The sequence below is a fragment of the Harpia harpyja genome, chromosome 6 (assembly GCF_026419915.1).
Source record: "Harpia harpyja isolate bHarHar1 chromosome 6, bHarHar1 primary haplotype, whole genome shotgun sequence".
NCBI classification, from domain to species: Eukaryota; Metazoa; Chordata; class Aves; order Accipitriformes; family Accipitridae; genus Harpia; species Harpia harpyja.
Genome location: NC_068945.1, coordinates 62579699 through 62595934, shown reverse-complemented (window position 1 = coordinate 62595934; position 16236 = coordinate 62579699). Strand labels below are relative to the sequence as shown.

Here is a 16236-nt window from a genome sequence, read left to right as displayed (position 1 = left end):
TTCCATGTCATGCTGCCTGCCTGCCCGCATATGAAACACAGGCAGTTTCCGACCGACAGGCTGAAATACATGTGTGTATTGATGCAACGCTCTTGTTTAATGTTTGCTTACAGTGCCTGAGCTAAACACAGATGGTAAGGTTTGCCTCTGTGCCGGGGCTCTCCAGGCATTTCACTGCCTCAGCTCTTTGCTGAACCCTCACAGGCGACAATCCAAAGGCATCACTGTAATATCCTTAAAGCTAATTACCCAGAACTTCAGGCAGTGCGAATGGTAACCCAGCTACAGAAGTTTTAACAGAGGGTTTTGTTACAGACATTCGGAAATTTTCCTAAGCACAGATGGCTCCTCACCACAATGCGCTGAGTCCTCTCTCAGCTGAGCCTGCAAGATGGTCCATGATGGAGCTATTGCCATTTAACCTCCGTACAGCTTCCACACTTCAGGTTTCATTTGTTTGATCAAGTCTTTAAACACCTTTTTTTTTTCTTCCCAATCCCACAACAGGCACATACACAGCTTGCAGGTGCAGCTTTCCACCGCTTGACCTGCCGGGTTCGGTTTTGTCGGCTGCAGCTGGCTGCCTGATTAACAGGCAGGAATTCCCATCTCCGTGCCCACAATGCATCTAACAGCTGTCTTGCTCTCGTAGACTGCTCTGATTTCAGTGAAAATGGTTTTAAATAGCTGCATCCCCCTCACACCCACCCTTTGACTTCACGGCGATATAATCAGGTCATGATAAACCACAGCATGGGTGTGTTTCACTCTACCTTCAAGAACAAATATTTGGCAACAACAAAAGTCACGGGCGCGTTCAAGGTGCTTCAGGCTTGGAAAATCTGGCCATTTAATTCACATGCCTCAAATGTGAAATTAACAGCCAAATTTAAGGAGCAAGTTTGAAAATCTTATTGCAGCAAAGTGTCTTGGGAGGCAATGACAATCCAGAGCATAATTTAGGTGTGAAAGAGCTGAGTCAAGCAATTGTAAGATTGTTTAACGCTGGATGAAGGAGTCGGTACTGCTGTGGTTAAAACTCCTGGTTCTCAGAGGCACGTGAAAATGCCAGAGTTGCAGACTGAACTTTAAAAATATGTCTCTGAGCCCTCGGGCATGTAAAAGAGAGTCTGAAGACTTACCCTGGGAGTAATCAGTAACGCACCGACATGTGCCTGTGGCCCTGCGCAGCTTCTAGCAGGGAGGAGAGAGCAAGTGCCCTTTAGTAGGGAGGGAACAGCTCCTTCATCACCGCACAGCACCGTGCTATCAGGCCGGTGTCCCATGCTGCACCCCCCTTCTGCTCTGCACCCCCCACAGCAGACGCAGAGGATCACCCCATCGGTGTCCCGCCGGATTTAGCTGCATCGAGCACGGGTGACTGCGGGGGAGAGGAGGAGCGGAGGCTGCTGGGCTCTGGAGGGGACCGATGCATCATGTCTCCTATGCCCAAAGGCACCTCATCCTGCTGCTCTGACGCTCTGGAGCTGATGTTGCACAAAGAGAGAGGGCAGGCATAGCCAAGGACTATTAAGAAGGTACATTTTAGCAAATTAAAAAGATGCCAAATTTGGCCAGCCTGAAAGATACTCAGTGCCACCCTCTGGTTCTTGCCCCCCTCTTCCAGGATATTATTTAATTTGGGATAGCTACCAATTTCATAGCTGCATTTTGAGATCCATGGCAATTGCCCAAGTGGCAGAAATCCCTCAGTGGAAGGACTGAGGGGAAGCATTGTCCATGCTTCCGACACGGACCCGGATCTCTGCTCCGGCACTAACAATGCTATTAACTTCCAAGGAGTTCTTGGCTCGGCTCAGCATGTAGCCTGCCTCCAGTGCTCCCTACAAGAGACAACTTCACCTATATACACTAGCTATGAGCATAGAAAGGGAGGTCAGATCCCAGCCTGTGTCCTTTTGGCAGAACCTTCCTTTATGGCTCACTTGCCAGCAACAGTAACTAGTGTTTCACAACTTCCTTCTCTGCCACTAGCTCTATTGTAGGCGGACAAAAGGCTTTCTCTTGGCATGTGATGTTGGGAGACAGAAGGCACCTCTTTTGCCAGAGTCTATGAAATGGTGGTCTCAGCAGTAGGGAAAAAATAGCTTTTCGGGCTGCTGAGTTTGCTGGCATCAGCAAATGTGGACTTACAGAACAAGACAGCTCCAGAACGCTGTGGGCTGATGGCAGCTATTTCTGCATCAGTTAATCGGGTGCGGGAGTCCCACCTGGTACACAAAACATTTCCACTCCCATGTTTTGTCCAGAGTGAATATTTTCCTTCCTAATTTTAAAACTGCTACTTAAGCATGTATGTGACTTGAGTGCCTTTCCCTCTAAATAATTTTGCATAGGAACCCCCACCAAGCCATGGGACGATGGAAATTGTTTGGGGTCTGCTGAGCTCATTTGACTCATGGCAACTGCAAGTCTATCCTTACGTGCACACCTGGCTCCATGGTCACTCCACAGGCAAATAAGTCATAGCTGAGCAGACAAGAGGTCTTGAACCAGGATCTAAATATCTATACATATTTATATCATATATATAAAAAATATACAAATGTATAAATATATATTCTTGGCCACAAGGAAAACTCTGGTACTTTGCAAACTTTAGGCAACACAATTTAATCCATTTATTGGTATGCTTTGGCCATGAAATATAAATTTGTGTATTTCGTACATAGTTTTATACCTCACTGCAAAATGATATGGTAGTTTTGGACAGGAAATGCAGAATATTTTATCCAGATGTACCTGGGAGGAAAATGAAAGTAGGCAGGAAGGTTTTGAGTAAGGTGTGTTTGGCCGCATCCCCAGAGTTAATACTCTGCTCTTTTATGAAGTGCTAGAAAATCTTAACAAGGTGGAAGGGATGAGGAACATGGACTTAACTGCTGCAACAGAGCACATCTGAAAGACAAGTAACGTTAACACTAAAGCAGGTCCTTGGTTCATTACTGATGCAGAAGGAACCTCTTGCCTCTCCCCAGTTATCTTTACCAGCATGAAGACTGAATTACATGGTTTGGCTGATAATAAATTTCTACCCCCTCTCCTCCAAAATGTGGCTATTAGAAGCATCGTCATGGGGTTGTGCTGCCATTTCCACGGAGGAGGTGAGCAGCAGAGTGCTCGCGTAGTAGCTGGTTGAGCACCATCTCAGGGCCACCTTTGGCACAACACCTCCAGAGCTGGCCTGGCCACCAGCACATGGACTGCTGTGAAATGGAGATCTCAGCTCTGACATCCAGTCACCTCATCTGAAGGTGGAGGAAGATCTCATCAGGAAGATGGCTGAATTAATAACTGGTAATTAGTGAATAAAGAGAAGAAACCTGGTGCCTCTTGGTGGTTCTAGCTCTCACTTTGTTTTTCTTGAGACTACCTAGAAATGAAAGTTTTGTGTTACATGAGAGATTGCTTCCATAGTCCCTTTCTCAGAGAGGAGAAAACTGCATTTTTAAGTTCTTTTCAGTTCAATACGGTTCTGATCTTTTCTAGGCCCAGGTCAGCTTGGGAGATCTGAAAAGACTGGAAGACAGCAGAAGACCCCTAACTGGAAGAACAATCTTAAGGAGATTTCAATTGCTGGGCTACAAATGAATTCAATGAAACCAACAGACAAATGAGTTGCTGCTGAAGTCAACAGAATTACATCAACAGAGACTACAGTTTCAAGGGTCTGGATTTTCTGATGACCTACGATAATGTAACTCCTCATGTCCGTGAACCTCCTCTCCCACCCACAAGACCAGAGTGTTGTCCCTAAGAATACGACACTTCTCTGTCTCATACAAGAACTGCACCAGTGGGCAAATGGATTCAAGTCCCCCAATTAGCTAAGGATAAGCCAACTAGTTTGTACTAAAAATATAGTGCATTAGTGTAAAATCTACTGGGAGTCTTTACGTGCTCATCAGAGCATTTCAACCACATTTGACAGATTAATCTTCCTGTAGTTCTCCACTTCCTTTTTTAAAACAGATGTACCCAAATAACTTATAAATATTTATATATATATAGTTATCCATCCATCTATCTGTCTACCTACGTTTGTAACAGGAAATACTGAAAATTTACTGCAAAACCAAACAAGACAGGCGTGATTCAGTGACCTCAACACATGTATCTAGAGCCATTTCAAACTCTCTTGGCTGAGATGCCCAGTGTGAGCAGATATGCACAAGGACCTCCAGGAGATGCACATCCTTCCAGCCCAGCTGGAAGTCACACAGGGCATCCTAGGGCATCCCAAATGGCATTAGAGATGTATGCTCAGTGAAGTGATTCAAGTCCAAGTTTTCCAGACAAGACAAGGCTGCCAATGTTCAGATATGAACTTTTAGGCATTTATTAATTTGTAACATATTAGAAGTTTGCTTTTTACCATTTTTACCATTGCATTTAACCAACTGCAATTTGAGTCCTTTTTCTACTGGTGTTTGAATGTGGCAGTGAGCTACAGAAATAACAGCATTTTAAAGGGCTTCCAATGCATGAACTAGCTTCTTTTCCAAGTACTGCATCTTGTTTTATTTTCCTCCTCCAGCTAGCAGAAAGTAGGTCTCACTTTTTCCAGGATGGGTCAAGTTACCAGAGGAAGGTTTCTTCCTGCCATTAAGGGATCTGCTGCTAGTCTCAGGCTTTGGGACCAGCTCAGATCCTGCCTGTCAAGGCTGAAGCTGTTCACTCAGGATTCAGTATGTCATAACCTGTCCTGCTGCCACCCACACCATTCACGGTATGAGGGTGCCTGGGCAGTGCAACCCAGCATGGGAGACAGCATGTTCCTTTCTGGCGGGGCTGAAAGGGATTCTGCTCACTCCCACAGGGAGACAGGGGCTTTTTGAGGTAGAAACACAATGAACAAGCCCTCTGCTTTCCTTTCATGGCCGTCTGCTGATCTTCCTGCACCTTTGTTTTCCGTACTTAAAATTAAGTTCACAGGCTCTACCTGTATACATGTCGAATAATTCTTTTAAACGAGCAGAATGTCCTGGAGTAGCAGGATTTTCTGGTTGTGTTGCCATCCATTGTATAAATCCCTGATTGCAAGGGATTTGAAGAATGTCAAAACAAGAATAAGAGTTGAAAGCTCAAATTCTACTGAAATCCTCTGAAAACTTCAGTTTAGCAAAGTAAAATGAGGTGGCGAAGCCCTTGGATAGCTATAGATTTTGGCAAAGTATAATAACCAAGGTGGGAAGAGATGTATTTAGAGTAGGTCTAAAGAGCTTAAGTTTTTATTTATAATAGCTTCAAGTGCACTAGGCTGCATATTCATGCAAACTGCTATGAAGACAACAAGCAAAGGAAAATGCAGGCTTGTCCAAGAATTATTCCCAAACAGCAATGATCTATGGATTATGGAATAATCCCCACAAGGGAACTTGTACGTACATGTACGCCGTACTGACTCTCCCATCCATTATAAGATTACAGGTGCAAGGTGAAACACTTTAATCTTGTCCTTTGTGCCCTACATTCAGATTTTTGAAAAACACTCTCTCAGACTGTTTTTTCCAGGATTCTTCCTTATTCAGTAATGTGTAATGGACAGGGTTATCTGCAGGGACACTGCCTCCTTCCTTCACTGCTAAGATGAAAGGCAAGAGCCTTCCAGGAGAGCCAAGATGGATTTGTGGCCAAGGAGCTGCCTGTGGAAGTTGCAGCCGGTGCCAAATACCTCCGTATGAGATTATAAGGTGATGTGATTTCTGGCTGCTGCTGCTCAGTGTTAGCAGCTAGTGCTTAGGTTGCAACTTCTGCTGGTCAGTGCTCTCCTTGCTCTGCCTGGACCAAGATTATGGCACTCCCATACTGCTGATGGCACTGCAGGCAGAGCCCCTTCCTAACCCTGATAGCATAATGACATGCTTTAAATAAACTTACCTGAAAACACACCCAAAAAAAGAAAAAAATATGATTTTTGCTAAACTTAAATTTTCTGATAGAACTGCACTGGGAAGCAGTCACACATCGTGTTTTGTCACAAGACCTCACATATCAGCAACCATCGGCAGACTGGGAATGCATCACTGGAAAGCCCCCTCCAACTCCCAGGCTAAATCTTAGCAGAGCTCGGAAGCAGCTCGTGCAATGTGGCCAGAGAGATTTAAAGCTGCCTCACATCAATATATCTTGTGCTTGTAAATTACAAACTCTACCCGTGTCAGGCACACTTAAAATCAATGGGGAACCTAATCTCCGTTCCAGTTAGGTATTGATTTAACTACATTGACTTAAATTCAAATATAGTAAATCAACAGAGCTCCCTAGCATTGACACAAAAACACAGGTTAAGGTACTTCTATCAGTGTAGCTTGTCCTAAAAAAATAATTTTAGCAGGATTAATTTTTTTTTGCCTGGGTTTCCCTCCGGGTATGTTTGGACAGTCACAAGCAGGGAGGTTAGTTCCTCAAGACATATAAGAGGCAACAGCATCGCTGAAAGGAAGAAACCTCTAGGAGAGGCTGGAAAACCAGAAGGCAGTACATGCCACTACATCCTGCAAAGCTCAGCTGTCCCTGTTTGCATATGCCCAGGTGCATAAATAGGCATATGAATTCTACCAGTTTTCTGCCAGACTAAAATGAAGTAACTGAAGCCACTTGTACAAGCCGTCTGAGGTTAAATCAAACCATCATGGGACCTGGAAAGGACTGGATTCTGTGCCAGCTTGTAGTGGAAATTTTTTACTGGGTCTGAGGCAAAGAATATTAATAACAAAATCAGAAGAGTGGATGCATACAAATGGTAGCAATGCACAGTTAGAGGCAGATTGTTTCCTAGCAACACAGGCTTTAGGCTGCTTAGTTTTGGTTAGCATTTTCTAATAGCTGCATTTTTTATCTGTACTGCTGCTCACTTGCCTACCTGTGCTGAAAGAGAGAGAAAAAGCAATAGAGAACGTAGGATAGGATCCATCTGTGCTAGACTACATGTCTGAAGGTGAGATCTCTGTGTGTGAGGGACTTGCCAGCTCTCTGAAAACTGATGGGCTGAAAGCGCCTCTTGAGGTGCCCATTTCTGCCACATGTCAGCTAGCTCAGACCTGGACCTTGTGCTCAGGCAGCTAAGCCAGGGTACACCAGTTTCACCTCCACTGTGCTTTGGCACTTCCCTCCTTCCCTATCTCCATTCCCTAGTACCATGTGCTCCAGGAATACCCCATGGCTAATTCTGCTCTCAGTATCATCAGCAAGAGACCCTTGACTTCACTGGTAATAGGGCAGAGCCCTTTTATTTATTTATGGATTTTGTCTGTGGCTCTATTTACACCATGTCCTCAGAGAATAATGTAGGAAACCAGCTTGTGTGTGTGTGTGTCCCCGTGTGTGTGTCCCTGTGTGTGTGCATGTATAGGTCTTGGCATATTGGGAGCTCTGCTCACCTATTGTAAGGTAAATAATTAACGATTGTATGTCTGTTAGTAACCTTTTCTGAAGGTGTTTGAAAAATGCCTTGCACTGCTAGGGTGCTACAAAAGCAATTCCTAATAAAAACCCCAACCATTCCTTTAGACAGTATCATCTGTGACCAATATGGGCTTGATACCAGTGTCAACTAAAGGTCTGATCTGGGGTTTCCACACGTACACTTTGGGACCAGCTCCTTAATCAGGCTCACAAGCTCTGCTTTCTCCGTACAGACCCTGTTCACTTCTCCCCAGCCTGTCAGTACTTCCAGAGCTCAGCCCCTCTCATCCTCCTGGAGAGCTCCATGTATTTTAAGTCCAGTTTCCTTTCTGCAAGAGGAAAGAATGTGAGAGACGCTTTAGAGAGCACGTAAGTTTTCACGCTGTCCTTAACTCCTCTGTGCTGTTGGAGAGGAAAAAATCACCCTGTTCATGCAAATGCTGCGGAGTGATTGCTGTAACACGGGGCGGCAGAGTCAGGGAGAGCAGCTGCTGCACCCCAAATGACATGGGCTTGCAGTCCTGTGCCCTCCAGTGATCTGTCTGCAGCTCCAAGTATTTAAAGCCAAGGACCAGGGCTTTGCCAGTCCATGACATCTCTAGAGTGATGGCACCAGCTCCTCTGTCTCACCCCTTTCCCCACAGTTTGGGATCTCCACAGCCTTCCCCTCCCCAAGAGAAAGGCTGTAGAATAAATCTTACTAGACACCAGAGAAGTCACACAGGAGAGTGAATCACAAGTGGTGCCCAGCCATGAGAAAACCTTGTGCCAACCCTTGCACTTACTAGGACAAAAGCAGCAGATCCACATGACGTGAAACCACTGGAAATAAAGCTTCATTCAGTCCATGGGACTGGCTGTTTATGTCTGACATTCAGGTTTTATCTGCCGTGAAAAAGTGTCTGGGTAAGAGGAAAGCAAGCAGGTTTTTGACATACAAAGAAAGCAAGGACTGATTAACTGAAGAGGGAGAAGAGATTTCATTTATTCAGGTTATTTAAAACTCTGCAGTCTTTGTTAACAGCTGCTCAACTTGAACAAGCAACTTCTCTCTGAAGGAGTCGGCACTGCTCCTCCTTCACTGCAGAGCTGGGAAAGTGCCCATCCGCGTGCGTGAGTCATCCCAACAGGCCTCCAACAAAGGCTGCTCTGGCTAGGAGGAAAGCGTAAGCCCCAAACTCTTTGCTTTTCCTGGCCTAAGCTGTAAGTGGATGAGAGGAGGGAGAGAGGGAGTACAGAACTATTTATTTCCCTTTCTGCTTAGGTTTAGAAAGGCTAATGAACAGAAAGAGTCTGCGGGCAGGGACCCAGAGGGACAAATGAATGTGACTAGACAACGAGACCCCCAAACCCAGCAATTTGCTTTAAAACCTCAACCTACCTTACCTGCCCTCACCAAGATAAGGATCTCCCATCTTAAACTTTTCACAGAAGCTTTGGCAGGGGCATGTGTCTACCCACTGTGCAACTGACTTCAGCAACGATTTTTGTGGGTATGTTACTGGTAGCTCCACAGTAACAGAACTGAAAAACACAGGACAGGGACTTAATGCCGAGACAAAAGAGGGGATGCTGCAAAGTGGGGAGTGCTTTCACACTCCTAGAAACCCGTGGGAGTAGAAGGCACCCAAAAGTCAGGGGTGCTGACTGCCACAAGCCATTTGCTAAGATCACGGGACTCCCTCTTCCATGGGGTAAAACACATGGCAAAGCAGAGGGGACAGTGTTGCCACACCTGCTTATAAACGATGTTGATAATGTGCAAATAATGGATTTTCAAGGTGTTATTGAATGTTGTTATTACTATTTGGCAACGTTTTGTTTAATTTTGTACCTATAATAAATCCTGAAGGTAAGCCTTGGATTGTGTCTGTCTGTCACATGAGTAAACATACTGAATGTACAATTAAATGAATTAATGAGTAAGGTGATACACCAATGAAGCACTCCTCTTCATGGTAGAATGCATCCCATTGAAAGCAGTGGGGCTTTCCTACTAGCTTTTACAGCGTAGAGAAGACCAACAGACCACCTGTGGTTCTACATCAATGCTGAGAGTCTTCCACCTCTACCCCTTTATGCTATTCCACCAGGAGCCATGGTGGATAAGCACTCTTCAGCACAGGGGGAGGAAGCTGATCCGCTGAAACCTCTGCTTATCTCCTGGCCAGACTGATTCACTGTTTCTCCGTACCCCAGGGAATTCCTGTTGGTTTGGCTCATTTCCTCACTTTTCACTTTTATTATGACTGTAAGTTCTTCGAGCAGATCTTGTCTTTCTGCTCTGTGGTTGAACAGCACTCAGAAGAATAACCTCTGGGCATGAGAACAAGCCAGGAAAATCCCCAAATGATAACCTGGGAAAATCCAGAGCTGAAAATCCAGTGTATGCCTTTCTTCAAAGGGTAGGCCCATGGAAGAGATTGGTGCTGCAGATGTGTCTGCTGAAGTTGGCCTAAAACTGCTTTTCGGTGGAGTGGGACTTGTCCCTTGTGAGCTACCAGAAAGCAATGCGTCTTCTGCAGCAGCTCTTCTGTGAACAGCTCAGGGATTCCCCTCCCGCTTCCAAAGAAGCGAGGAGTCCCTGCAACACGACTGATTTAACATCGGAGTGTGCAGAGATTTTACAACACAAACCGCCTGACTGCACAAAGCTCCCGTGGTAGGATCCGTGGATATAATGTCCCAACTGCCTGGACCCCAGGTCTGCCCTGAATGAGAAGTCTTTCAGTCTCCACAAACACGCGTAGCTTTCCACAGAAGTGATAGCTATTCTTTTAGAGGCAGCTATCTGGACCCAGGTCATTAAAATCAGCACATCACACAATAAAAAATATTGGGTGCCTGAAATACCTCTGAAGACCTGAAGTTGTCACTAAGGGAGAACAGTGCAGTTGTCTGTTCACCAGCAGCGCAGCCTTCCTCCTCTGCACCGCTGGCCTTTCCCGGTTTCAGTCCAGAAAGGTGGAAGGGGATTTCAGTGTATCTATTCAGTCATCAGCTGATTAGCTGCCAACAACTATGTTAATTTCCCCTGGTTGTAATGGGCCATTTAGGGCCCCAGCCAATGACCAGGGAAGCTGCTGGAAAGACTCCCACTGATTTCAATGGCTGTCCAACAACACGCAGCCATATACGCCGAAAATTAAACACAGATCCTCCAAATTCGCTTCACACAGGCCACAGGACTGTCCTCTGTTACTCGTAATTATCATTATTATTGTCATTACTGGATTTGAATTAATGCCCGTGAGTGCAGTTGGACAGAGATTTTTATCGAACACAAATTCTGCCATTTAACTAGGACTTTCTCAGAACTTAAAACAAAGGAGAATGGTTCCAGATGTTGTTCTTTTCCTTTTGCATCCCTTACAGCTGCTGACCAGCTATGGTGTCCACAGCAAAATCTGCATTTCTTTTAAGTGAATTGTAAAATCTGTCCAAAAATTCTTTACATACTGCAACAAGAAAATAAAAACCTTAAGTTGAACAGCAGAAACTGGTAAAGCTGCCAAAGGAATGTTAACAAGTTAGCTAAAGACAGGGATCATTAACACTTAAAAAAAACCCCAAACTGCTCTGTAGTTTAAAAAAAGAACTCTAATTTCATCTTTTAGCTTTATAGATAACGGTGGGTTTGTGGGAAAGGAAATCATTCTGTCAGCTCTGCATGTATCCCATTAACACTTTTTTAATAAAAGGAGCTCAGCATCTATCACCACTTTGATCTCAGTTCAATAAAGTGTTGGTTTTAACATGGACATTTAATTGTGTTTAATCACCTTCTGCAAAAATCAATTTAGTTGACATGATACTGACCAGGACTGGTCAGCAGAGATAAGGAAGAGCTATGTTCTAGCTACTCCATCCTATTACACTCACCTCTAAGCAGGCAACTAATTAATGTGGTTATCCTCATGACACCCTTGGGAGGAAGGGAAAATGCTACTCTTGGTTGGTTTTTTTTTTTTTTTGGATGAAGAACTCAAGAAACAGTAAAATTAAATGACTTCCTCAAGGTCATAGAGTAAATCTCTGACAGTGCACAGAATGAACTTCTTGTTTCAAGCTGGCACCCTCACATCTAAATCAGTTCTTTGCCTAAAATTAAGACACCTGTCACTAAATAACCTGATGCAGATCACGACCTATTTTGGTAGTCAGCTCTTCTTAAACTGCTGGTTTAAACACTGCCCAGTTTTGTATTGAACTTGCCCTACAGAGTATAAACTTCATGCCAGTGCTCAATGAACGCAAGGTTTTCCACCCAGAGCACAAAAGTGAATTTCAAGCACATTTTACCATGGAGCTTGCTTGGAAGGCTCTGGGATTGCCTCCTGGCACTCTTTGTAATTCATGTCATAACTTAGATCTGCATTATTAACCATAACATTTTATATTTACAGAGCATCCTCCAGCCAAGGATCTCTATCTATTATTAAAACCTTTCAACATTCCTGCAAAGTGAATTTGACATAATTTAGGAGATGGAAAAACTGGGACATGGAGAGGAAAAAAGCCAAAAATTTAAAAATAAGTTATTTGAAGATTTTTCTATTATTTTCCTTGGAAAAAAATCGTTTGTATGTATGCTTAAAAGTTCTCAGACATGACAAGCATAATAAAGTTGTTCGGCCAATCATGACCATCATATATGTGCCTAGAGATGATAGTGCCTGATACAGTCTACAGAAATTCTTAAAACAGCAATGAGAATATTACATACTTCTTGTTTTATTAACACAGACTGTATGTGCAATTATCTGTGGCATGTGCTTATTCTTACTCTAAAGAAAATCATACATATTTGATTTTCATAACAGCCAACAAAGCCTTGTCAAAGGTGACTTATGCTAGTTTTGTGCTCTAGCTATGAAGTATGTTTGCTGTGTTTAATTAGCCTTTAGTGCCTCCTTACTCCTTTCAAGAATAATCTGCCATTGGCAGCAGAGAACTGTACCGGAGTAACTTGGAAGAGGTTCATGTCTTCAGGACAATGTTGCTTTCAGACAAACTGCGTCAGCTGGAGTCATTGGCTGATTCCCGCAGGATACTTCAGCGTGGGTCAGCAGCTCATCCAGTGAACACTGATCAATGCCCCAGCTAGGGGTTGGAGGTTTGGTTGTTTCGGGTTATAAGAAAAACAGATTTTTCCTACTTTGTGACTCAAGTTTGTGATGTGGAGTGCAATAAAGGATAGTTTATTTTGCAGGCACTCAAAAGGTTTTTCAAGAAAAGAGAGAAAGAAAACTAACATTCTTGTCTTACAAGCAAAACCAAATAGATGTTTAATATGATTTATGTCATCTAAAACATGAAAAAAATCTTGGGATATTCTCTAATAAGCACTCTGGTGTAAGTAAAAAAAAAATAAATCTGGCTTCAGCTTTACTGCAAACCTACTGAGCTGCCAAACAGACTGAATGTTGCAGATGAGTTGTAGCATTGCAATTACATGCTGCGTTTATGCCACCTACAGGCATTAATACCAGCTTTTCAACAGGTTTGCCTGCCAAACTTTCTATGCACTTCTTTTTTGGACTGCTGTGAGAAGACTCCATAGCAGTCAGCCCTGACCTTCGACCCATAAAAACATTCTGTTCGGCTTATTAAAAATTAACACAAGTATTCAATTAATCTGATCCACTAACTGAACTTGCCTCTTCCCTATCACTTAGGTACTGTGACTATGAAGCAATGAGGATACTGAAATCAGCTTTGTCAAGTGCCTTTTGTAATGGGTGGCAAGTGTTACAGCAATCCCAGAAACAGCCTATAGCCTCCACCGAAACCCAGCAACTTTGGGGGTGATATACAGACAGACCACCCAACAGCATGTATTCCTGTGCCCAAAATAAGCAATGCAATGAATAATGATGGTGTAATTACTTCGAGAGATTTAAGCAATGAGCTTGAAGAGCCTCTTTTTATGCAAAAAAAAAAATCTCACGGATGCTTTTATGAAGGCAAGTGATGGGGATGGAAGTTTTCCAACAGAGATGTCAGCATCTCCAGTAGGACTGTACAGTCTCACACCGCTGTCCTGGGGAAGAGGCTATTTTCAAAGCCAGGGGGGAAGTGCCATGTGGAGGACCACTGTCCAGGTCCCCCCCACAGCCAGGCTCTCCCGCAGCTCTCCTGAGAATCCACCCCACTGGCTTTGTTCACACCCCCAGGCCGGAGACGATCACAGGCCACGGTCTTGCAGCTGCCATCTCTAGCCTCCTTGGAGCTTAATTTCCTGAGAATTAAGTCGGAACACACACAAGATAATTAAAGAAGTTCTCTCATCCTTCTTTCCTCACCCCAAGGGACATTTTAGAGTATATACTATTTACCAGCTGCAAAACAGTCTGTTTTTCAACAGAGACACTTGCTTCCACTTTAAATAACTCAGCAGATGTTACTGCCTTTTTGTCGTAATCTCTGTGATTTTCCTACAGTCAGCCGGCTACGGACAGTGCCAGGGGGATCCATCTTTGCATTCAAGCCTCTCAGGCTGACTGCGACCTCTCGGTACAAAAGCAGCTTGGGCGAGCTCACTTTGTATTGTGCCAACAGCTGGTCTGACAGTGGCTGGTCTGGTTTTTAGATGCCCTAGAGATGTGCTACAGACTGGGAGAGAAGGGGCAGCTCTGACGCTGTGAAGGTTTGTGCCACTGCTTTGTCAGCTGGGAAATAATACTAAGAGGTTTCAGCAGAGTACCTGGCTAAATCAGAGGTGAGTTTGTTGTGGGGGAGCACGGTGGGCTTGTTTGTTTGATGTAGGTACCTGGAGATGTGCAGAACTCCAGTCATGCTGGGGCTGGATTTTTCTCCTGCTTCTGACTCAGAGGGATAGCTCTCCCGGAGGCGTGAAAGACTAAATTTTCTTGCATCCTGAATCCAGGCTGCTGCTTGAATCAGTGTTCGCCTCCTCTACCCCACCTTTAATAAACAACAAGCATATTAAGGCTTTCACTTACTTACAGAACTGCCATAGCAAGCAGGACAGCCTCTTCCACTTTGATTTAGAAGTGGGTTGTTCACCCCATCTCTCAGCTCACTCAAGCTCACTGCAGTCCCTGAGCTTCCCATACGCTAAGGACACTAGCCAAAAAAATAGGAAGGACACAGACAGACAAGGGCTTTTCACTCCTTAACAAACACTACTGGCCACCACAAACCTCTGCCGAGGCATTTCTTGCCTACTTGCACTCAGGTTTGCTTACACCTGGGAGGAACATTAACTGCTTTAGCTGAGATAAGCAGAACTTCTGTGTCCATCCTGACGTGTCTGTGGCATAACAACTGGAAAATAACCGTGGATGTGCTTAGTTGTGTAGGAGATGTTAGCAGCGTGGCCACAAGCACTTTTTGAAGCACAGATTACACATACTGGTTTACGTTCTAATTACCAGTATATTGCCATAAATGGTGCAACAGGTATTAGGATTTGGGGGAAAGCACAGGAAAAATATTCTTGGTTTCTGTATTGGAGGCTTTTGTTCTTCTTTACCCTCCTATCTTCAGTGTCTCTTCCCAGACTCCCTCCATCTTTTTTTTTGCCAAAAGCATCATTTCTATCTTATCTTCTACAACACCTTTCTCCAGTCCCCACAGGTCTCTCCTGCTCCCTCTACCCTTCTTCTCTTTTCACTCCTCTGTTTACAGGAGGAGGCAGAAAGGAGCTACAATTTGGACAAACTTCAAAGGTATTGTTTTCAGTTGTACAAGTTTCACCTTTATCAACACTGCGACCATCTCCCGAGCACGGACCGCTGGCAATCTGAGCTCCAGCCTTTGGTCAGACTTCAGCAAGCCTGGTTACTTAAAGGAAGATTGTCCCGCCACTTAAGAAGCCCAGGATCAGTTCTGGGACACAAAAGCCCTTTGCGACTCCGGGTTAAATCCTTTCACCTCTATGTGATCTTGATTAATTCCTTTAACCTTCAACATATCACATATAAAGCAGGATAAGGACAATCTTTACTTCAGAATGATGCAGAGAGACAGTACTGCAGGGCATTTTAGACTCGCTAAGGAAATGAGAGGCAACCGTGCACCCGAACCTACAGAAGTGCCGTCACCTTTACAGTGAGAGGCCGCACATCGGAGGTGACCTGCTCCCCGCTAAGGCACACGGAGAACTTTGCTGTGCCCGTTGCAGGGCCACGCGAAATCTGAGGAGCCTTAAGCACGGCAGCGGCTCTGGCCAGGATGAAGTGAGTTCTGTGTGAATGATCTTAAATTCCCCCAGGATCAATCAGGAATAATTTATTGTTTTTGTCCTCCTGTGGTAATGCCAAGATGGATTTCTCCAACAGAAGGGCGACATAAGGAGACACTGAGCTTTGCTTTCAGACCTCGGTCATGCCTGGCTAGATTACGCCGAACCGGCGCTTCAGCCTGACTGCTTCGCTAACAACGACAGCACTTGGATAAAAAAAAACCACGTACACCGCCTCCACGTCCTTCACTGCCTGCAATTAAACCATGAGGGATGCCGCTGGCGTAAAACACCCCACGCGTGAAACAGCCTCGTTGGCCTTCCCCCATTCCAATCTCCATTTTCGCAGCGGTTGGGTCTGCCGGCGCTCGGTGCGCTCCGGCCCGCTCCGCCCCACCGACTCCCCTCAGCGGCCGCTCGCCGCCACACCGCCCGCGCCTGCCGCCCGCCCTCCGCCCCGTTGCCATGCGTGATGACGCCACTCTCTCCGGCTTTTTTTTTTTTTTTCTCATTGGCCGCTCCGCCCGATGACGGCGCTTCCAAGCGCGCCTCTCCGCCATTGGTTTGCGAGAGAGCGCGGTGCGGGCTTCGATTGGCGG

The 16236-nt window shown here is 44.9% G+C and overlaps 1 long non-coding RNA gene across 1 annotated transcript; it reads right to left on the bottom strand.

The window, feature by feature from the left end:
• Window positions 1–12759: 12759 nt before the first annotated feature.
• On the bottom strand, window positions 12760–15446 carry LOC128143220 (uncharacterized). The gene is made up of 3 exons (XR_008235683.1): window positions 15151–15446; window positions 14201–14355; window positions 12760–13669 (listed from the first exon to the last, which is right to left on the bottom strand). It is a non-coding gene; the product is annotated as an uncharacterized LOC128143220 (long non-coding RNA).
• Window positions 15447–16236: the final 790 nt, after the last annotated feature.